The 24,445-nt window shown below is 47.4% G+C and overlaps 1 long non-coding RNA gene across 1 annotated transcript; it reads left to right on the plus strand.

The window, feature by feature from the left end:
- Nucleotides 1–11,418: 11,418 nt before the first annotated feature.
- Nucleotides 11,419–12,623, plus strand: LOC124687215. Its single transcript, XR_006998139.1, has 3 exons — nucleotides 11,419–12,186; nucleotides 12,284–12,385; nucleotides 12,487–12,623. It is a non-coding gene; the product is annotated as an uncharacterized LOC124687215 (long non-coding RNA).
- Nucleotides 12,624–24,445: the final 11,822 nt, after the last annotated feature.

Below are 24,445 nucleotides of genomic sequence, written 5' to 3' on the forward strand. Positions count from 1 at the left end.
AGAGAGAGGCCGTTGATATCTTATGTTCTTCACCTCTCCCTCTGTGACGTAGCGCTTGCCATCATGACGGAGCCGATCGCGTGGAGCGGCCTCCTCTGTATCCTTGCTATGAGAGCAGCTGCCCTCATCTCCATCTTTGCCAGAGTGGTTCCCAGGTCTTACCATGTTGATGCTGAACGAGGGACCTGGCTGGCAACCCTCAGGGTAGGTGACTTCCACCATGTTAACGGCGGGGAAGGGTTGGGTGTCGACCTTCATGGCGTACTGGTTGAAAATTAGCCGACCCTTCTCTATCGCCGCTTGGATGTGCTGACGCCACACCCGGCAGTCGTTGGTGGCATGGGAGAGCGAGTTGTGGAATTTGCAGTATGGCTTTCCGTTTAGCTCTTTCGCCGTGGGGAACTTGAGACCTTCAGGAATCGTCAACTGTTTCTCCTTGAGCAGGAGGTCGAAGATTTGTTCAGTCTTGGTCACGTCAAAATCAAATCCCCGGGCGGCCCCGGTGGCTTTACCCATTTGCGGGACACGGGAGTTCCTCCCGAGTCCACTCAGCCCATTGCTATTTCTTGGTCTCCCGCGAGCACTTCATCTTCCTCTCGTATCGACCATGACTACTACACGCTTGAACTTGTCTTGGTACAGGTCCGGTGGCGCTGTTCATATGCTGATAGTTTCGAACCATGTGCGCCGACGAGGGATAATCTGCTTGGGAGGCCATGTCCTTGAGCCGTGTCGCAAGGCCTCGCTACGCCAACTCGACTGCTTCCTTTTCCGTTATACGAACCGAATAACATCGGTTCCTAAGATTCCTGAAGCGCTGGATGTACTCTGTCACCGTTTCCCCGCGCTTCTGACGTAGTTGTGCTAGATCGGCAATGCTAGACTCGGAAGCTTCTGAATGGTATTGCATATGGAACTGTTCTTCCAATTTCTTCCAAGACTGGATGGAGTTTGCCGGCAAAGAGGTGTACCATCCAAAAGCCGATCCCGTGAGGGACTGTGAAAAGAGCCTCACGCGTAGCTGATCCGACACCGAAGCCGGTCCTAGTTGAGCCAAATATCGGCCGACGTGCTCGATGGAGCCGGAGCCATCCGATCCACTCGAATTTGGAGAAGTCGGGGAGCCGATATTTAGGTGGCAGCGGGATCATCTCGTAATCGTCGGGGTACGGCTTGGAATAGCCGATCGCCCTTCTTTTCGGCACCATGCCGAACTGGTCTCTCGGTATGGTACCGATCTGATCCGCCGTGTCTGGCTGTAGGAGTTGCACTCTGAAGATTCGCCGGGGTGGCGTACTTAGCCAGCCACGTTTGCTTTTCCAGCTCTGAGCCAACTGCAAGAGCTGGGCTCGGGAGTTTCGTCGGTGTGGCGTACTTAGTTAGCCACGTCTGCTTCTCAAGCTCTGTTGCTGACGTTCCTCCTGTCTTCGCCGGAGTCCCCGATGTTGTGGCCTGGTTTGTGAGTGCCCGATCACCACAATCCGGCACATACGTGCACGCGTATCCTTGAGGGATCTCCTTAGGCGCCTCCATTAAGAACTGGTAGTCACTAGGGTCACCACCAATCTTGTAGACGAGGAATGCCGGTGTAGTCGGCACTTCAGCAGGTGCTGCCAACGCATATGGCAGCGGTGGACGGGACTGGAAGGGCAACTCTCCTTGATGAGTCCCGAGAGCTGGTCCTGACGGCGAGTACTGGTGGCTCATGATCTCCTGGATCACGCGCAGAGCGACACGCTCCAACACGTTGACCAAGTTCTCAGAGTGGCGGTGTAGCGAGTGAGCCACCAAGTAGTTGATCTCCTGCCGCAGTCCCCTGGTGCGTTCCTCCGACGGGGCAGAGAGGTCTATCCCATCGAGTGCACCTTGCGGCGAGAATCCCTTCCATCTGATGCCATGGGAACGGGTTCTCTGAAAAGAGCCGATGAGGTCGGCTTCGAGGGTGGCCTTGATCTCGTTGTATTGTTTCTTGAGCTCGTCGAGCAGCTCCTCGTAGGTGACCGGCGTGCCGTCCGCCATCTCGGATGTAGATGGCGATGTGGTGGATGTAGACGTTGGTCCCACCGGGCGTGCCGGAATGTGTTGATCGCCAAAACCCACCGGCGGGCAGCGGCCTTGTCAACACCGTAGAGCCGGGAAGAGCCTAGAGCTGCGGCTGGCCGAGACCCCTCCGAGCGACGGCCCGCAATGCTCTTCCGGTCACACGCGGCGATGCGAAGTGCAAGGGCGTGCCACCTGACCTATACCTGGTCGGGAAGGTGATGGGGATGCCTCGCTTAGTTTCTGCAGGGCATACATGTAAACATTAAATACGAGCCTCGATCGGCTCTCGGGTTATCTCCGTGAATCGGCTCAAAGAGCCGATCCACCCGTGATTCGTACGGGGTGCACGAATACTTGGTGGTCCTGCTTGATCAAGATAGAGCTAATGAGATCTACGACGATTTAGGGTTTTCACCGCATAATCGGATCATCCTACTCCAGGTTGGGCCTCGCGGCCACGCACGGTGCTCGTAAGCCGATCCTAAACAAGGCCTAAAAACCAACATGAAGTTGATCCTCGAACATCCTCGTTTAGGACTTGCGAACGCCACCCTACGTGCCACTGGATCCTCCCCCCCTTTGTAAGACCTAACTATTGCAGATATTAAACTAATCCTTGTAGAACAAGGAGCAATCGTAACGGATCAGATCTACTAAATAATGATCAAGCGGGGTGCCGCCCCCACACCGGAGATAGGTGTGAGGGCGGCTAGATATGCAAGGGTTGCACTACGTAAGCATGCTTAAACGAAGAACAATGCTAACCCTAACACATCTATGGTAACTACGTTGCTCGCCATCAAAAGCGCTTCAGTACGAGCAACGCATGAACAACGTGGGGCTTGTGCTGCCTAGATCGCAAGATGCGATCTAGGCAGCATGTCGCTTACCTGATAGAAACCCTCGAGACGAAGGAGTTGGCGATGCGCCGAGATTGGTTTGTTTGGGGTTGAACGTGAGTTGTTGTTTATTCCATAAACCCTAGATACATATTTATAGTCCAGCGGACTTTCTAATGCGGGCGTGCACCAAACCGTGCACGAGTAAGATTCTATCTCTAAACTAAGATGCGATCTAATATTTTACAGATACAAAGGAAATTAAACCCAACTTGGTATAACAGGCCGATTCACGTAATCCTCCATGTATATTTCCTTAAGCCCATCTTGATTGCGGCCCACCTCTGACTCGGTTAAATTCTGGTGATAACAATAGTATACTAATAGTGCTCGCACCTTGTCCTAATTAGCTTGGGTTAACACTGATTATCATTGCATAGCATATGTTTCAACCAAGTGTCACAAAGGGGTACCTCTATGCCGCTCGTACAAAGGTCTAAGGAGAAAGCTCGCATTGGATTTCTCGCTTTTGATTATTCTCAACTTAGACATCCATACCGGGACAACATAGACAACAGATAATGGACTCCTCTTTAATGCATAAGCATTCAACAACAGTTATTATTCTCATAAGAGATTGAGGATTAGCTGTCCATACTGAAACTTCCACCATGAATCATGGCTTTAGTTAGCGGCTCAATGTTCTTCTCTAACAGTATGCATACTCAAACCATTTGATTGTGAAAACCACCCTTACTTCAGACAAGACGAACATGCATAGCAACTCACATGATATTCAACAAAGGTAAAAGAGTTGATGGCGTCCCCATAAAACATGGTTATCGCTCAACAAGCAACTTACTAAGAAATAAGACACATAAGTACATATTCTTCACCACGATAGTTTTTAAAGCTATTTGTCCCATGAGCTATATATTGCAAAGGTAAATAATAGAAATTTTAAAGGTAGCACTCAAGTAATTTACTTTGGAATGGCGGAGAAATACCATGTGGTAGGTAGATATGGTGGACACAAATGGCATGGTTATTGACTCAAGGATTTGGATGCACGAGAAGAATTCCTCTCAATACAAGGCTAGGCTAGCAAGGTTGTTTGAAGCAAACTCAAGTATAAAAGGTGCAACAAAGCTCACATATAAACATATTGTAACTATTATAATACTTTACATTGTCTCCTTGTTGTTCAAACACCTCAACCAGAAAATATCTAGACTCTAGAGATCAATCATGCAAACCAAATTTTACAAGCTCTATATAGTTATTCATTAATGAGTACAAGGTACATGATGCAAGAGCTTAAACAAGATCTATATGAGCACAACAATTGCCAGGTATCAAATTATTCAGGACATTAGACCATTTACCACATGCGGCATTTTCCGTTTTCAACCATATAACAATGAATGAAGTAGTTCAACTTTCGCAATGAACATTAAAGATGAAGCTAAGAACACATGTGTTCATACGAAACAGCGGAGCGTGTATCTCTCCCAAACAAAGAATGGTAGGATCCGATTTATTCAAACAAAAACAAAAATAAAAACAAACAGACGCTCCAGGTAAAGCACATAAGATGTGACGGAATAAAAATATAGTTTCACTAGAGGAACCTAATAAGTTGTCGATGAAGAAGGGATGTCTTGGGCATCCCCAAGCTTAGACGCTTGAGTCTTCTTAAAATATGCAGGGATGAACCACGGGGGCATCCCCAAGCTTTGACTTTTCACTCTTCTTGATCATATTGTATCATCCTCCTCTCTTGACCCTTGAAAACTTCCTCCACACCAAACTCGAAACAAATTCATTAGAGGGTCAGTGCATAATTCATATATTCAGAGGTGACATAATCATTCTTAACACTTCTGGACATTGCTCAAAGCTACTGAAAGTTAATGGAACAAAGAAATCCATCAAACATAGCAAAACAGGCAATGCGAAATAAAAGGCAGAATCTGTCAAAACAGAACAGTTCGTAAAGACGAATTTTAAAGAGGCACCAGACTTGCTCAGATGAAAATGCCCAAATTGAATGAAAGTTGCGTACATATCTGAGGATCACGCACGTAAATTGGAAGATTTTTCTGAGTTACCTACAGAGAACACTGCCCAAATTCGTGACAGCAAGAAATCTGTTTCTGCCTAGTAATCCAAATCTAGTATTGACTTTACTATCAAAGACTTTACTTGGCACAGCAATGCAATAAAATAAAGATAAGGAGAGGTTGCTACAGTAGTAACAACTTCCAAGACACAAATATAAAACAAAAGTACTGTAGTAAAATAAACACATGGGTTATCTCCCAAGAAGTGCTTTCTTTATAGCCATTAAGATGGGCTCAGCAGTTTTAGTGATGCACTCGCAAGAAATAAGAGTTGAAGCAAAAGAGAGAATCAAAAAGCAAGTATGAAACAAATTTAAGCCTAACCCACTTCCTATGCATAGGAATCTTGTAAATAAACAAATTCATGAAGCATAATGCAACAAGCATAGAAAGATAAAACAAGTGTAACTTCAAAAATTTCAGCATATAGAGAGGTGTTTTAGTAACATGAAAATTTCTACAACCATATTTTCCTCTCTCATAATAATATCCAGTGGCATCATGAACAAGCTCAACAATATAAGTATCACATAAAGCATTCTTATTCACATGCATAAAAGTATCATTACTCTCCACATAAGCATAATCAGTTTTATTAGTTGTAGTGGGAGCAAATTCAACAAAGTAGCTATCATTATTATTCTCATCATCAAATATAGGAGGCATAGTATAATCATAATTAAATTTACTCTCCATAGTAGGCGGCACAAAAAGACCACTATCATTATAATCATCATATATGGGAGGCATATCATAATCAACATAAACTTTCTCCTCAACACCCGGAGGGCTAAAGAGATCATTCTCATCAAAACCGACCTCCCCAAGCTTAGAATTTTCCATAGCATTAGCAACAATAGTGTTCAAAGCATTCATATTAATAACATTCCCATTAGCATGCATATAAAGTTCCATGGGTTTTTTAATTCTCTCTTCAAACACATCATGTCCTAATTCAAGATAAAGTTCATAAAGATCTCTTATATTTTTGTTGTTTTCCATTATGCCTAACTAGTGTAAACAAGAAACAAAAAGATGCAATTGCAGGATCTAAAGGAAATAGCTTCGAGCACACACACAACGGCAACAGAAAAGTACTTAGTTACCTGGGACCGGAGTATGAGTGCCTTTTACCTTTCCTCCCCGGCAACGGCGCCAGAAAAGTGCTTCGTTGCCGGGATCCGGTGTGTGAGTGCTTTTTACCTTTCCTCCCCGGCAACGGCGCCAGAAAAGTGCTTGATGTCTACGGGTGCTTCTATTCTTGTAGACAGTGTTGGGCCTCCAAGAGCAGAGGTTTGTAGAACAGCAGCAAGTTTCCCTTAAGTGGATCACCCAAGGTTTATCGAACTCGGGGAGGAAGAGGTCAAAGATATCCCTCTCAAGCAACCCTCCAATCACGATACAAGAAGTCTCTTGTGTCCCCAACACACCTAATACACTTGTCAGATGTATAGGTGCACTAGTTCGGCGAAGAGATAGTGAAATACAAGTGGTATGAATGAATATGAGCAGTAGTAACGGCGCCGAGAAAAGTGCTTGTCTGGCGTGCGGTTGATAGTAGTAATATTGCAGGAAGTAAAGATGCGGTAAAACAAGTAAACAAGCGATGATTGCAGTATTTGGAAACAAGGCCTAGGGATCATACTTTCACTAGTGGACACTCTCAACATTGATCACATAAATAAATAAGTTCTCTTCCTTTGTGCTACATATACTCTTGTTTGATAATGAACACCATTCGTTGTGTAGGGCTACGAGAGCACCTCAATGCCGGAGTTAACAAGCTCCACAACATTCGACATTCATATTTAAGTAACCTTTAGAGCATAATAGATCTTTGCAATTTAAACCGAGTACTAACATAGCATGCACACTGTCACCATCACACTACGAAGGGGGAATAAATCACATCAATACTATCATAGTAATAATTAACTCCATACTACAAGAGATTATGATCATAGCCTACGCCAAGTACTACACGATGCACACACTGTCACCATTACACCGTGGAGGAGGAATAGACTACTTTAATAACATCACTAGAGTAACACATAGACTAATAGTGATACAAAACTCATATGAATCTCAATCATGTAAGGCAGCTCATGAGATCATTGTATTGAAGTACATAGGAGAGAGATTAACCACATAGCTACCGGTACAGCCCCGAGCCTCGATGGAGAACTACTCCCTCCTCATGGGAGACAACAGCGTTGATGAAGATGGCGGTGGTGTCGATGGAGATGCCTTCCGGGGGCACTTCCCCGTCCCGGCGGCGTGCCGGAACAGAGACTCTTGTCCCCCAGATCTTGGCTTCGCGATGGCGGCGGCTCTGGAAGGTTTCTCGTACCGTGGATTTTCCGTATCGAGGTTTTAGGTCAGGGACCTTTAAATAGGCGAAGAGGCGGAGTCGGAGGGCTGACGAGGCGGTGACACAATAGGGGGGCGCGGCCCAGGCCCTGGTCGCGCCACCCTATCATCTGGTGGGCATGTGGCTCTCCTCTGGCGGCTCTCGGGTGTTCTGGAAGCTCCGTGGAATTCTAAGATGTTGGGCGTTGATTTCGTCCGATTCCGAGAATATTTCCTTACTAGGATTTCTGAAACCAAAAACAACAGAAAACAGGAACTGGCACTTCGGCATCTCGTCAATAGGTTAGTTCCGGAAAACGCATAATAATGACATATAATGTGTATAAAACATGTGAGTATCATCATAAAAGTAGCATGGAACATAAGAAATTATAGATACGTTTGAGACGTATCAGGTGTCAAAGTGGTTCTTCTCAAAGAGTGAAGAGCATAAACACACACACGTTCATAAAATGAAGTACTACATGCAAACTAAAAGACCGGGAGAATTATATGTAGACTAAAAGAACAAGGATAGTTGGGGATTGATATTTTTCAAAAATGGGCACTTTATTACTTTAAGGTTGGGGATTGATATGGCCTGGTATGCACACATATACAACATAACTACATTCAGTGAGGTACGTGATAAGTTTGATGTAACGATGTGTACCCTTTCGGGCCATCGGTTGCATGTTATATAGGTAGGGAAAAGCCCCCTACGTGGCAGTACAAAAGGGATACGTGTACGATCGGAGTACTACTCCGTACATGTACACGTATACAAAGAACATACACTAACAGTATGCATATTAGTTGAAGCTTAACCACTACTCGATAGCTAGCGCGACAGTGAGATATGCCATGTGATATCCTTCAGTTCTACTTTCACACCCAACGATCCTTGCATCATTTGGACACGTAGAAAAAGTAGTTACCAGTTTGATGGGAGGTATCCATGATATTAAATGTGTGCGGGACTATGAGAAGCTCTTGGATAATGCTTGAAAGATATCGAGGTACATCGAACATAAGGGCAGTGAATAGGATATTTAAAATTTTGAGAAACTCGGATCTATTAAAACTAAAGCAACAAGCAAACTTGCAAGATCTAGCACAAACAAGGATTAAAGTAAAGCATAAAACATGCAAGATGCAATGCCTACTATTTTGAATTCAAGTCATTGTCACAAACTATTTACACGATGGAGAGGCTTAGACATGTCACTTCGAAGGGGTGCATGATTGCATTTGCCTTCACGGGCGGTGAAGCCGGTACACAACAAGGTTGTACTCATCAGTTGCTTGTTACTTTCAGACTATACGTGTTGAGACTTGAGACAATATCTTGGTTAATTGTCTCTCTTGCAATATTGTATTTTTACCAAACATTCCAATTTTATTGATGAGCTGATAATTTATTACAATCTCTATCTCTACTACTTAAAAAGTCTAAACTGTTTCCGTATTCTGCTAATACGTTTGGTCGTTCCTTCGTCGTCAACCCGCTTCGTCGAGCGTTCCGTCGTCCCGCATGCGTACAACTGGGCCAAGCCCAACTACATCGTCAGAATGGAAAGGAACCCAGGCACCCAGCATCCGAAACCCTCGTCTCCGAAGTCGACATTCTCCTCCCCCGCTTAGCTGCTGCCGCCGACCACCCTCCGCCTCCTCCCGCTTCCCAATCATGTGGAGCTCTTCCTATCCCTCTGAATGCCTCCTCCTCTCCGGCCAGGCTGTTGGCTTGGAAGGCACACCTGGGCAGGCCGGCGGAGTCTCTCTGCTGCCACGCCGGATCGGGGATCGCCAGCTCCCCACCGCCATGAATCCGCCTCAGACCACCCCACTTGCCGCCGGAGCTCCCGCGAATTCTTGACCTCGTCTTGTCTTCCCCACTGGCCGCCGGAGATCTCATGCGCCTCGGCCGCTTTCACTGTTCCTTGCGACGCCCCGACCTCTGCCGGCGAGACTCCTCGCGAGAGACAGCTAGAGAACCTCCACCTCGTTCCTTTCCTCTCCCCGCGTCCAGTCCGGCGCCCTCCCTCTCCAAACTCGCATCACATCACCGCAGGAAACCAGCGGCTTGGAGGAGCGCGCGAGCTACGGCATGTAGATGCAGAGATTGGTCACTGGAGCAGGTTCAGCGCCGGCGGCTGATGCGGGAGATTAGCTGCCTCCTTCCTCCTCTCAACCCTCTTCCACTTCTGCACAAGGAACATGGATGGCCATTGCGGCACCTCACGAGAGGAGGCAAGAGGACGGCAGCGGAAACAGTCTGCTCCCTCCTGGTGGCTAACGGGGGAAAGAGAGGAGGCGACATAGGAAGGAGGAGCAGTCAGAGGAGCTAGAGAGGCAGAAGTAAGAAGAGGTGATGTGGAAGATCGTCTCCTTGAAGTCCCCTTTCAATCATCCTCTGGCTTGAGGACGCCAATGTCATTCTTGACCACTACAAGCCAGGCAAGGGCAGCTCCTCCCCTCTCTCATCCCCTACCCACAATTTCTCATCTTTGTTTCTGTTGATGTTTTGTATCTATGCATATAAGGTGTTTGAGGAAAATCCAAACAGGCTGCAGGCACAAATTTATGTTGTATGCTCAACAAGAAATATAAACCACGATGTGAATGATGAAATGCTCAGGTGTTCATCATGCTGACTCAGGTTTAACAAGACATAAACACCAGCTTCTCTATTTTTTTCCTTTTCCAGTAATTGCACTATGATCCTATTCCTGGTTCTTTGTCCCGTTCCTGGTGTGAAACAACAAATTTAGATAGGGCATACTTTTTTTTTCATGCACATTGGTGTTATATTAACAACTTAACTTAATGTTGTCAAAGCTTACAAAAATAGGGACTAGGCAAGACAGGACTTCAACACTGTACGCTATGACTTGAAAATTGCCTTTCAACCTCGCGACCATTTTCTCAAGTTCCAATTATGTTGTTAATCATGGGTATGTAGTACATATGGTTTTGAAACTTATCATTTTTTCACTTATCCAGCGTCGAGTATACTTGGCCATCCTTCGGGCCGGGACGGGCTTCGGGCTGAATTTTCGCTAATCCCTGCGTATCACATAAGACTGTACGGACCTGTTATTTTCATGTTCGACAGGCTATCAAACATTTACTGTGTGGACCCTGCTATAATTTTATAACTCTGCAGACTGCAGCCAAAGCCACAAAGGATGCAACATAGTTACTGTTTTATGGGATGTTCAACAGTAGAAGTTTGCCAATATGTTCTACCGATTAGTCATATTTTGTATTTCCCTAATATACCCCACTAGGAACTCATGTTGGTTTAATCCTTCTTCTGACAGGAATTAACACTACCAACATACATGAGTTAATTCTGACATGTGGGAGCTGCTGGAGGTAAATCCAATAATAATATCTACTTTTAAGTGGTTTTCGCAAATGTGATATAACTCAGAATCTGTAGTTCATGATGTAAGGAAATGTTAGCAATCCTGACATTTCCCCTTGATGTATACTTGATAGACATTTACAACAAGGGATAATCTCCTGTTTGTGCTTCCAACCAAAATTTTGACATTTGTTTGTAGCCCAGTTTTCAGAATAGGTAGAAGAATATTTGAAATACGTTCCTCTCAGGTTCTCATGTTCAGATATACATCAGCTTTCCATAATTTATTTCAGCTCATCATTTTTGTGATCTAGAATAGTAACTTTAATGCATTGTCTTATACAGGGATTGGTGGCTACAAATCATAGTTGCTCTACTATCTACAATTTGAAAATACTGATTTTGGAACCAGATTCTCCTATTGTGATGGTCTAATTCTTGCGAATAAGCTTATGGTTACTGGCACTCGAAATTGCATATTTAATATCAGTTTTTTCTTATGTAAATGGAGATCAACAGAGGTGATGAAAATGAGATGCATGATATATATCTTTGCGGGATCACTTATTCTCAGGTACATTACTATACATTCATTTATCTTTGTGAGTAGCATGCCTTAGTTTTATAATTTCATCTCATATAGAAAGCAGATCGGCGCCTCCATCAGGGTACATGTAGCATGCTTCAGACATGTGTAAGGAGATGTCGAGTTTTTTTGTTGTTCGTTTTGTATCTTGATGTGCTTTGAGCTGTGAGCATCCTTGAATCACCAAGGCATCTATACTAAAAATTTGAAAGACATGAACTGCCTGAATTAAACTGCTCTATTGAACAGAAAAGAGCAACCTTCTATTTTTACTTTTTAGGTTCAGTGCTTTTTATTTTTTCATCATTAGCAGAATTACATTATATTCTCTTGCATTGTGCAAACCATATATTTATTCTGAATTAAGACAATTCACTTGCTAGCTGATGAATGATTCGTTTCATGAGAGCTAATTAGCTGTACATACATGAAGCATATAAACATTATTAGTACACCATATGGTTTTTCTCTGTTCGTTCATGTCCACCGCCCATGAAGCATAACTAAATATATACTAATAAATGCCTGAAAGCTCCTGCTAGCTCATAACCTGATTAATCAAGATAATCTCAACGATTAGATGTGCAGCTTGTTGATAGTCTCAAAGTAGATGCTTATTTGTTTACTTCTGGCCCTCCTCTTTTGTTCTAAAATAATTCAGTATGCAAAGATGTGAGAAGAGAACCTTGAATATCAATTTTGCAGAACATGTAAGTTAATAATATATACCCTGTTTACCTTTGTATCCATAGTAGAACCCCAAAGTCTCAATACGACTATATCTGTTTTCAGGGTAACGTTTGAGAGAAGCATGTCACAGATCTTCAGTTGGTAGATTTTCTCCAGTATGGCCCACAAAATAACAAGGGGAAGGTACGGTAACAATGAAAAATACCTATTTTCTCATTTTGCATTTGTGACCTCAATAGTTCAGCCGAATCTAAAATACTAATTTGCTTTATGATTGCAGAATGGGAAGGCCTTTGCTGCAACAAATTAAGGAGGGTAGAATGTTGAATTGGAATGTGCTACTGAAGATCCTCTTTGCACCCTTCAAAAAGCATTCGAGAAGGTGAATCCAAATTATGTGGTTACTGCCGATCATGACAAGAATTTATCGTACACAATTATGATTACTGCCGATCAATTATTGATTACTGCCGATCATGACAGGAATACAAGATCCATGGTACTTGCAAAGTGTCAGCTAATGGTGTACTTACAGGGTATGTGCTTTGCTACAAGCTGCGCAGCATCGGGCTCAAAGCTAGAAAAACTGATAGTTTCCTTGGCAAACTCAAAGATTATCTCTGAATCGCTGTGCTACTTTTCTATGATTTGTTTTCTCAAGTCCCATCATCAGGACAGCTGGCACATGTGTTAGAACCATCATTTTTTCCTAAATATTTCCAGTGACATTGCTGGATTTTTTCTTATGCAAATGTGTTAGACCTACATTTCATATTACATTGTTTTGTATCTCCATCTAGGAGAGTACAGTCAATTTTCTAACCTAATTCTTTAGGCCCGGAATGGTACAACTAACAACTACTCCTCCGTTTCATATTAGTTGTCGCTAATTTGGATGAATCTAGACACATTTTGTGAATAGACTGCGACAACTAATATAGAATGGAGGGAGTAATGCATAAGGCCTCGGAGGTCGCATATTGTTTTTCTTGCAACATTATCAGCCATCCATATTTTATAGTAGCTCTAGACTGGCAACTTCAACGGAAAGTAGGTGAAAATCAGTAAATGACAAGAAAATTATTATATCACACCTTGCTTGAGTTTGTTGCCGCCTGAACAACGTTGGTCCTTATCATTTTCTACTTCATATGTGATTTTCTAATTCAGACTAAGATGGACAGTACATGCAACTATATGCACCTCATGGTTTTTCTTTCTCCTGTTAGTGTAGTTTTTCCGATAAAATTTGAGAAATGAGGTCCCGTGTTACTCATCAAAATTTATAATGGCAAACTGGGCATTCATTGATTTTTCTCAAAGTATAGCATTGATTTGTGTTCCTTTTTACTCTGCAAGAGTACGCTTCTATGTAGTCCTTCTATTCCTTTTTCTATAACTTACTTGCTTTGTATATGGTGTATATCAAACCTATATCCTGCTAAATGAAGGTAATACACTGCATTTAATATAGCCTAGAGTGACACATTGTATTACTGTTGGCGTCAGAAACCCACCGGCGGGCAGTGACTGGCAACACAGTAGAGCCGGGAACAACTAGGGCTGCGGCTGGCCCCAGTCCCTCAGAGCGACGGCCCGCAAAGCCTCCTGGTCACACGTCGGATGCTATCGCAAGGGCGTGCCACCCGACCTATACCGGTCGGGAAGGTGTTGGATGATGCCTCGCTTAGTTTCCTGCATGGCATACACGTAAACGTTAAATACGAGCCTCGATCGGCTCTCGAGTTATCTCGTGAATCGGCTCAAAGAGCCGATCCACCCATGATTCGTACAAGGTGTCCGAATATATGGTGGTCCTGCTTGATCAAGATAAAGATAATGCGATCTACGACGATTTAGGGTTTTCACCATATAATCGGATCATCCTACTCACGATTGGGCCTCGCGCTCGCGCACGGTGACCGTAAGCCGATCCTAGACAGGGCCTAAAAACCAACACGAGGTTGATCCCCGGAACGTCCTGTCTAGGGCTAGCAAACTCCACCCTACACGCCGCTGGATCCTCCAACCCTTTGTAAGGCCTAACTATTGCGGATATTAAACTAATCCTTGTTGAACAAGGAGCAACCGTAACGGATCGGATCTACTAAACTATGATCAAGCGGGGTGCCGCCCCTACACCTAAGACAGGTGTAAGGGCGGCTAGATGTATAAGGGTTGCACTACGACGAGCATATGATACGAAGAACAATGCTAACCCTAACACATCTAAGATAACTACGTTGCTCGCCATCAAAAAGGCTTCAGCACGAGCAACGCATGAACAACGTGGGCAGACTTGTGCTTGCCTAGATCGCAAGATGCGATCTAGGCAGCATGGTGCTTACTCGGAGAAACCCTCGAGACGAAGGAGTTGGCGATGCGCCGAGATTTGTTTGTGTTGAACGTTGGTTGTTGTTTATTCCATAAACCCTAGATACATATTTATAGTCCAAGGGACTTTCTAATTCAGGTGTGCACCTAACCGTGCACGGGTAAAACTCTAACTCCTAACCGACATGTAATCTAATAATGTTACAGATACAAGGGCAAACTAGCCCAAACTTTGCATGTAAGGCCGATTCACGTATTTCTCCTATATATATATATTCTTCAAGTCCATCTTGATCGCGGCCCACCTCTGACTCGGTCAAATTCTGGTGATAACAATTACCTCAAACAGGCACACGCCGTGGAAAAGGATTTGTTAGAAACGAGTTGCGGAAAATGGTTTCAACAAGAATTTTTATGTTCTTTCTCAGCAACCACTTGTCAAACAAGTATAAGATATGCACCGGCAAATAAGTTTCTGAAAGCTGGTGTGTATGAACATCATGTTAAAATGAACTGGTTTTAATTGTTAAACCTGTTTCAGAAAAATGACATTTCATGCAGACTAATAATAATCCAAATTTTCGTCCTTTAAGAGGTCCTGCGGTGTTCTAATTTTACTAACAGAAAATACTCAGTGTATGTTCCACCATGCAAACTCTTTTAGATCACCAATCTGTCATTGCAGAGTTCTTAGTTGGGTTATACTTATATGTGTTCTTACTCCTTATGGTGAGCAAAACACTATTTGATTCTCTCCGTCTCATTCACATAATGTATTATTTAAGTTCTACTATGCTGCCTTTTACTATGTCAAATGGTGCCCCTCATGTATGTCTCTTGGAGTGATGTTAGCAATAACTGACTAACAATTTAGGCTTAGCCATTTTACCTTGCAATATGCAAATGTTTATGTCTGGTAATGCTCACTAGTAGAAAAAGGGGCAGTAGGCCCGGTCCATTTGGGCCTTCAGACCCGGTTCCCGAACCGGGACCAATTAGGCGGGACTAAAGGGGTACCCTTTAGTCCCGGTTCAAAGATTAACCGGGCCTAAAGGCCTCGACACGTGGTGCGGCCAGGGAGCTCGCGGTGGAAGGCCTTTGGTCCCGGTTCGTGGTACGAACCGGGCCTAGGTTCCTCCGCCGCGGCAGAGAATTGCTATTTCTTCGCCGCGGCACGGGTTTAGGCTGTACCAGCGTTTCTCGCCGCGGCAGAGAAACAGGGCGTTTCTGCGCCGCGGCAGAGTTTCAGCAATGCATATATATCATTCAAGAAACCACAAAAAATCGTCATGAATATATATAGACATCGTCAACAGTACACGACATCGTCAACAATACACGTAATGCATGCATATTTACAATACAACATCTCCTCGATGGATTTCATCCCCCGTCACGATCCGCCGATAGTGCTCTCCACCTGGGGTAAGGGCCTCGGTAATAAAGAATCCCGCGATTTCCTCTTGAATTGCTTTTATTTGATCCTCCGTTATGAGAGTGTTCCGCAGGCGTGTCATCTATATTTAAAAAGGGAGATCAATATATGAATGGAACTCAATACAATAGATGGTACTAATTAAGATTAATTGTGAAATTTTGTTATCGTACACGAGTGTGGTGTATACGGGCATCCCCACCCTTGGGACAGGCCATGTCACGCATGAAGGTGCGGACGTAGTATCCACATAAGTTATTCCCTGGTTCCTGCCTCATACACTTTACGAAAAAATAGTTCGATCAAACTAATAATCAAGCATCGTATTGAAAGTAAATATCATATATAAAGTTTCACGGACATAGCTATATATATAGTACTACTTACGGGGTAATCTTCAAATGTAAGCTCCGGTTTCCATTTACCCGGAACAGTATTGATGAACCGTTTCCAAGCCCTGCCCGGCAAAAAATAATGAGTAAATGAGTAATTGATTAGTTGATGATATCTTCGAATTAGAACGGATGAAGATGCCAATACGAAATTGATTGAAACTACCTCTGGAGGATGGTAGCCATGTCCGCCCATTCCGCATATTCTTTACGTTTCGAGTCCATGACTTTTACGACTCCAAGGGGAAGATCAATGATTAGGAGAATAAAGTGGAATCTGCACAAGCATAGCTCAATGATTACGAGAATAAAGTGGAAGGTGCACAAGCATAATGTATGTTATATATAACACTCACTTGAAGTTGTAGGGAAAGAATATATCCTCTTTGTCTCGGTTGCTTCTCTAAAAACATTACGATGTTGTCCTCTGTGTCCTTGGCGAAGTCTTGAACCGTAACTTCATGAACTGTGTTTGGGTCTATGAACCCCAGCGGTAGGAGCTTGCCTCTTTTGTATTCCAGCTTCTTCATTCTGCATAATTAAATGTATAGCGTACACAAAGAATATAATGAGGATAATTGTTAGTGCAAATGAATGAGCTACAAACTTAATTACACAAATAAATCACTTACGAGCGGTAGCAAGCGATGACAGCTTTGTCGAGGGCGTCTTGATTGAATAACTGAAACAGTTCATCTAACTCAATGTTTATCTCGTCTTCCCCCGGAAGTAATGCTCATCTCTAAGATACACCGTGAGGTAGCTTTCACTTCTTCGACAGGCTTTCAGGTACCATTCATGCAACCTTCGCATCCGAGTCCCTAGACGCGCGAGCTCGCCGGGTTTGATGAGATCTTTTCCGTATCTATACGTGTTTACCACTTGAGCCGTTGGATAGTAATCTTCGTACTCAACCGATGCTCCCCGAGCTCTAGCCGCCCGTTCGATCATCGATGCCGTCTCCGGATCATGATATGGCTCCACGATGAAGTGGGGTGCGGCCTGAATGTCCTGCTTGTCCAAGCTGGGCGACTTTTTTGCTTCTTTGCTCGCTCTAGAGGACTGTCCAAGAGAGCGGTCATAATCAACTCTCGGCTCAGGTCTCTTCATTCTCGTCTCGGCAAAGTGCTTCACTGTACGCGGTCGAATAAACATCTTCTTCGGCGCAAGAAACGCCTTTTGCTCTTCGGTCCTGCTCATGTGGTAACAACTGCGGAGTCTGTGCCCTCATTGGAGTTGATGATCTCTTCGGAGCTGTAGGAGGTGCCGCGGACAGCTTCCTCTTTTGCTTAAGTGGAGGCGGCGGAGTCTCCTGACGAGGAGGAGGAGGCGGCGGAGTCTCCTGACGAGGAGGAGGAGGCGGCGGAGTATTTTCACGCGGAGCGGACCGGTCATGGATAGGGGAATCATCATCGCGCACGGGAGAATCATCACGCGGAGGAGACTCGGGTGGCGGAGGAGGCGGAGGTGGCATGCTTGTTGGCTTCTCACCCGGAAACACAATGTTCTCCTTCCGCCATTGCACGGTGGTTCTACGGGCTTCTCCCAGTTCTTTGATTTCCCCATCTTCACCTGAAGGGTGCTCAAGCACCAACCCCTCATAATCTCTCATCACTTCATCCACCATCACAACAGACAAAGTCGTCTTGGACCGAACGGCAATGGTAAGACCTTGTAGGTAAGAGGATGCCGACCGCCGCCTTGAAGGATAGGTTCAAAACTTTAACATGCAGCTCACAAGGACGGCTCTCAGTGAGATCATGCACGGGGGGGTAGCGAGGAGGCTCGACCACCTGGTCATCATCATCATCATCATCCACCTGCTGAGAGGAAGCCACGCTGCTTTTCCGGTGTGGTTGAGATTGCAGCGGGGCGATGGCATTGAGCAATGCAGGATCTACAGCCTGCCCCTGAGCCATCTGAGATGTAAGTACTTGGGTTACCATGGTTAATTGGGCTTTCATGGTGCTCATACCCTCCTCTAAGTTAGCCAGACGGGACCCGGATTCCGCACCAAGGTGCGCGACCCGGAAGCTAAGACCTCCCAGTGCCACCCCGGCGGAGCCCAGTCCCGGACCTCCCCGGCCTGCCGCAACTCCTCTAGAAGAGTCAGACCACGGCGCGGCGGCTGTCGCGGCATCGTAGCTACGAAAACAAATCATATATATATGTACCAACGTTAATATAAATTAAAAAATAACTTCACTACTTATATATTTTTTTTTGGGGCGCCGGCAGGGGCGCCGGCACTACCGTTTGGGGGCGCCGGCACTACATAACATCCTCTATTTGGGGGGCGCCGGCAAGAGCACCGGCACTACCGCGTAAGGGGGCGCCGGCACAACATCCTCTATTTGGGGGGCGCCGGCAAGAGCGCCGGCACTACCGCGTAAGGGGGCGCCGGCACAACATCCTCTATTTGGGGGGCGCCGGCACTACCGCGTAAGGGGGCGCCGACACAACATCCTCCATTTGGGGGGCGCCGGCAAGAGCGCCGGCACTACCGCGTAAGGGGGCACTAATTTTTGCTAACTATTTTACACTAATTAATCTAACTATTTTTGCTAACTATTTTACACTATTGGTGCTATTTTTGCTAACTATTGGTGCTATTTTTGCTAACTATTTTACCGGCACTATTTTTGCTAACTATTTTACACTATTTTTGCTAACTATTTTACACTAATTAATCTAACTATTTTACACTAATTAATCTAACTATTTTTGCTAACTATTTTTACACTAAATAATCTAACTACACTAATTAATCTAACTCACAAGATCTAACAAAAAAAATTGAAAAAAAGAGAGGTGTGGCCGGCGCGGGCTCACCTTGCCGGCGGCTCGGGCGGCGGCCGACCGTCGAGGAGGAGGCGGGCGCGCGGCGGGCGGCGCGGGCGGCGACTTGTTGGAGAAGAGGAGGAGGCGGCGAGCGACGGCGGCGGGCATCGCTAGCGGCACGGGCGGCGCGCGGGCGCGGAGGCCAGCCGTCGGTTGGAGAGGCGGAAGAGGTGGCGGCGGAGGACGGCGGCGGCGGCTCGGGCGGCGGAGGACGGCGTCGGCGGCGACAGGGGCGGGCGGCGGCGTGGGTGGGCGGCGGCGTGGGCGCGCGGCGGAGCAGCCTGGCGGCGCGCGTCTGTGCGTGTGTGCGGCTTCGTCTCCGCGGGATTGATCTCCGCGGAGACGAAGCGATACAGTTATACCCCCCCCCCCCTTTGGTCCCGGTTCGTGGCATAAACCGGGACCAAAGGCCCCCCTTTGGTCCCGGTTTGTAATACAAACCGGGCCTAAAGGCCTATTTTTGCTGCGGTTTTCGCTGCGCGCGCAAAATAGGCCTTTAGGCCGGTTTGTATTACAAACCGGGACCAAAAGCCAATTTTTTTAAAAATTTCATTCCCGCCTTATTTCAAATCAAAAAAAACACGTGCGGCCACCGCCATGCCACACGTGTCCACCGCCGCCGCCGCCATGTGCCGGCCACCGCCGCCACCGCCACCGCCGTGTGCGGCCACCGCCGCCACCGCCACCGCCGTGTGCGGCCACCGCCACCACCGTCACCGCGGTGTGCTGGCCACCACCGTGCCACACGTGTCCACCGCCGCCGCCGCCATGTGCGGCCACCGCCACCGCCGTGTGCGGCCACCGCCGCCACCGCCACCGCCATGTACGGCCACCGCCACCACCGTGTACTGGCCGCCACCGCCGTGTACTGGCCACCGTCACCGCCGTGTACTGGCCACCGCCACCGCCGTGTACGCGCCACCGCCGCCACCGCCACCGTCGTGTGCGGCCACCGCCACCACCGTCACCGCAGTGTACTGGCCACCACCGTGCCACACGTGTCCACCGCCGCCGCCGCCATGTACTGGCCACCGCCACCGCCGTGTACTGGCCACCGCCACCACCGCCACCGCCGTGTACTGGCCACCGCCACCGCCGTGTACTAGCCGCCACCGCCGTGTACTGGCCACCGTCACCGCCGTGTACTGGCCACCGCCACCGCCATGTACTGGCCACCGCCGCCACCGCCACCGCAGTGTACTGGCCACCGTCACCGCCGTGTGCGGCCACCGCCGCCACCGCCACCGCCGTGTGCGGCCACCACCGTCACCGCCATGTACTGGCCACCGCCGCCGTGCCACACGTGTCCCTTCCCCGTGCCACGTGTCCCTCCGCACGTGCCACACGTGTCGCTTACCCGTCGACGCCGTCGTGCGACGTGTAGCCACCGCTTCCACGTGCCTCGCCCCGCCGACGCCGGCGTGCGACGTGTGTAGTCGTGGCTTACACGTGCCATGCCCCGCGTGCGCTATATAGAGCGACGAGTGCGGGCGCAACCACACGTCGCCACCGCCTCCGCTCATTCATCTCCAGGATACCTCCACGTCGTCGAGGGGCGTCCGGTTTCCGTGGCGTTCGAGTGCGTCCGAGCGGTAGGTTCACCGCCGAGATACGCGCCGGTGGCTTCCGCCTCACCCTCGGCACATACAACACGCCGGAGCTGGCGGCGCGCGCTTACGACGCGGCGGCGTGGCGCTTTCGGCGGCCGGGGCGAGACATGAACTTCCCGGATGTTGAATCGCTAGAGGAGGCGGAGTTCCTCGCGCCGCCGCCGTGCCTCGTCGACGACGAGGACCGTCGCCGGCACCGCCAGGTGCAGCGCAGGATCGCCATCGCCGAGCGCGACGAGCGGTTGATGCGCCAGTGGAGGGCGCAGTTCCCCAACGATGCCGACAACACCGACGCGTTCTTTGCTAACCTTAGGGCACAACGCAGGTCCGACGGGCGCCACCGTCGGGCCGTCGCCGCCTTCGAGCTCGAGAACCCGAATACAACTTGGACCGAAAATGACCCTCGGTGGGAGGACATTTGGACGGAGACAACCTCCGACGACGAGTAGAGACTAGACTAGTAATTTATCTATTTTATTGTAATTTCAATAAAGTCGTTGTCGGTTCTATTAGTTTAAATTTAGTTTATAAAGTCGATGTCGGTTGGTTTTGTTCAATAAAGTGGTTGACACGAAATTTATTACGATTGAACTGAAATTAAAGTACGGAGCTCCTCGGAGAAAAGTTTCCCGCCACATACATGGAATTAAAGTACGAGCTCAACTGAAAATTAATTAAGATACATCACCAGATTCGACTTGTTCTAGTCATTCGGTCATACTCGTGCCTAGCCCTATAGTACTCGCCACCGTAGTCGTCGTAGTCGCCGTCATCATCGTCGGCGGCATCGGGGTCGCGGTAGTCGAACCTCGACGGGAGAGCACGCGTGGGCTGGGGCTGAGGGTAGCGCTGGCGGGGGCCACGGTAGGCCATGACGCCCTGGAGAGTCCGGCCGCACCACCACAGCCGACGGCCGGCCTCGTTGAAGTCCGAAGGAGGCGGGCCGCCCTCCTCGTGCACGGCAAGCGCCCTCTCACGCCGATTGATGAAGAAGCTTTCCCAAGTCGGGAAGTAGTCGGGATGCCACCGGGGATTCCTCCGCCGCTCCGGCGTGAGCTCGAAGTAGTAGTGGTTCGTGATGGCCATCTCGCGCGCCACACCTAGAGGGACGAGGAGGGACCGGTACGCCTCCGACGCTCAAGCAACCAGCCGGTCGGGACACGGTAGCCCGGCGGGCGGGGGTAGTTCGACGCGCAAAGCGCCTCCGCCTCCCGGAGGGTTAGAGATACGATGGAAGCCATGGGACAGAGTGATGAGGTTTGCGAGATATGAGTCTAGATGTGATATGTAAATGGAGGCCAAGCCTACATATATATATAGTGAAAAAAATTGGCGGGAGGACAGAGGCGGGAAGCAAGTGGAAAGCGCGGGAAGAAAAATAGGCGGGAACGCGGTGGAAAGCGCGGGAAGAAAAATAGGCGGGAACGCAGTGGGAAAGCGCGGGAAGAAAAATAGGCGGGAACGCAGTGGCACCGAAAACATTAGTCCCGGCTGGTGGGTACAACCGGGAGTAAAGATCATTTTTTTGTCATATCTAACAAAAGTGTCGGTGGGATAAAGACGTGTGGGTAACCTTTAGTCCCGGCTGGTGGGTACAACCAGGACGAAAGATCCTTTTTTTGTCATCTAACAAAACTGTCGGTGGGATAAAGACGTGTGGGTAACCTTTAGTCCCGGCTGGTGGGTACAACCGGGACGAAAGATCCTTTTTTTGTCATCTAACAAAGCTGTCGGTGGGATAAGGACGTGTGGGTAACCTTTAGTCCCGGCTGGTGGGTACAACCGGGACTAAAGATGTCGGCAGGATAAGAACGCATGGGTGGACGCACCTGCTCGATGAGATAAAGCATGTAGCGCACGACGCCCTGTCGAGTAGAAGCGGTGCTGTGCCTATAAAAGGAGCATCGATACGGCTTGCCAAGCGGATCAACAAGCCAAGCAGAGATTCATTCCCATGGATTGGAAAATCTCCCGTGGCGCAGCTTCTCGAAGATGTTGTTGGTGCACACGCCCTACGGCATCTTCGGAAGCTGCGCCTCGGAATTTTTTCCTGCAAGCCCCTGAACGACTACATCTCCTCTAATAGTGTTGGGGAAAGGGTTGGGAAATCTCCCGTGGTTTCAACTTCTCGAAGATGTCGTTGGTGCACACGCCCTACGGCATCTTCGGAAGTTGCTCCTCGGAATTTTTTCCTGCAAGCCCCTGAACGACTACATCTCCTCTAATAGTGTTGGGGAAAGGGTTGGGAAATCTCCCGTGGCGCAGTTTCTCGAAGATGTTGTTGGTGCACATGCCCTACGGCATCTTCGGAAACTGCGCCTCGGAATTTTTCCCCTGCAAACCCGTGAACGACTACATCTCCTCTATATATATGGTACAAAAAGCCAACCACATCTTCACTTTTCATATCTTACATACAGTTAAATGATTACACAAAAATAAATGGGAAATTGATTGCCATGTTGAGATACTCATTTGTGCCATGGAGCATCTTCATCATTTAATCTTCTTCGGCCTTAACCATGGAGCATCTTCATCATTTAACTTGATGCTTGGATCAATGTTCACTCGAAGGGTGGAATTTCATCAAACTTATTATAATCTTCCGACATGTCTGTCTTGTCCTCCACTCCCACGATGTTTCTTTTTCCGAAAAGAACTATGTGGCGCTTTGGCTCATCGTTTGATGTATTTGTTTCCTTATGTTTCCTTTTTCTTGGTTTGCTAGACATATCCTTCACATAGAAAACCCGGGCCACATCCTTGGCTAGGACGAATGGTTCGTCTCTATACCCAAGATTGTTGAGATCCACTCGTTGTCATTCCATACAACTTGTCTACCTGAACCCCGCCTCCTGTTTTGTTGACCCATTTGCACCTAAACAAAGGGACCTTAAAAGAAGGTCCATACTCAAGTTCCCAGATATACTCTATGTAACCATAATATGTGTCATTTGGGCCTTCATTCATTATTGCATCAAAGCGGACACCACTGTTTTGGTTAGTGCTCTTTTTATCTTGGGCGATCGTGTAAAATGTATTCCCATTTATCTCGTACCCTTGGAAAGTCACTACGGTCGAAGATGGTGTACGGGCCAGCAAGTACAGCTGATCTTCAATATCTTCGTTATTCGAGGAGATGTTTTTGCAACCAACCGCCGAAATTCGACATGTGTTCACGTCTAATCCAATCGTTCGACCGCTCGGGTTCCGGGAGCGTAGAAAGTTCTTGTGCTCACCGATATACGGAGCCACCATGGTGGAACTTTGTAGAACCGTGTAGTGTGCTTGAGTCAAAGAAATCCCGTCCCTACATATCATTGATTTCCTTCCTAGCGTGCCTTTTCCACTTAGACTCCCTTCATGCCGCGATTCGGGAACACCAATCGGCTTAAGGTCGGGAATAAAGTCAACACAGAATTCAATGACCTCCTCTGTTCCATAGCCCTTGGAGATGCTTCCTTCGGCCTAGCACGGTTATGAACATATTTCTTCAAGACTCCCATGAACCTCTCGAAGGGGAACATATTGTGTAGAAACACAGGACCGAGAATGGAAATCTCATCGACCGAGGTGAATGAGGAGATGTGTCATAATATTGAAGAAGGATGGTGGGAACACCAGCTCAAAACTAACGAGACATTGGACCACATCATTCCGCAACCTCGGTAGAATTTCCGGGTTTATTACCTTCGAGAAATTGCATTGAGGAATGCACATAGCTTCACAATGGGCGATCGAACATTTTCCGGTAGAAGCCCCCTCAATGCAATCGGAAGCAACTGTGTCATTATCACGTGACGGTCATGAGACTTCGGGTTCCGGAATGT

The sequence above is a fragment of the Lolium rigidum genome, chromosome 2 (assembly GCF_022539505.1).
Source record: "Lolium rigidum isolate FL_2022 chromosome 2, APGP_CSIRO_Lrig_0.1, whole genome shotgun sequence".
NCBI classification, from domain to species: Eukaryota; Viridiplantae; Streptophyta; class Magnoliopsida; order Poales; family Poaceae; genus Lolium; species Lolium rigidum.